Consider the following 227-nt stretch of genomic DNA (forward strand, 5'->3'; position numbering starts at 1 on the left):
CTGCACTGTTTGCTCTCGGAATATAGCCGAAGTTTAGTTACCTGAAGTCTTGACCTCTGCAAAGCAGCATTGAAATTAGGGTTACATACAAGACTTGCAGACAGCACAGAGTTTAAACCAAGTTAAGAAGATAATCAGTTGCACTTACTGGTCTAAGCGTTTGCTAGTTCAGACAACCCTTCCTTACCTTAGGCTTGTGCTTCCGTGTTCAGGAAAGACAAAAACAG

This window comes from Pelodiscus sinensis, chromosome 2 (genome assembly GCF_049634645.1).
Source record: "Pelodiscus sinensis isolate JC-2024 chromosome 2, ASM4963464v1, whole genome shotgun sequence".
Classification (NCBI taxonomy): Eukaryota; Metazoa; Chordata; order Testudines; family Trionychidae; genus Pelodiscus; species Pelodiscus sinensis.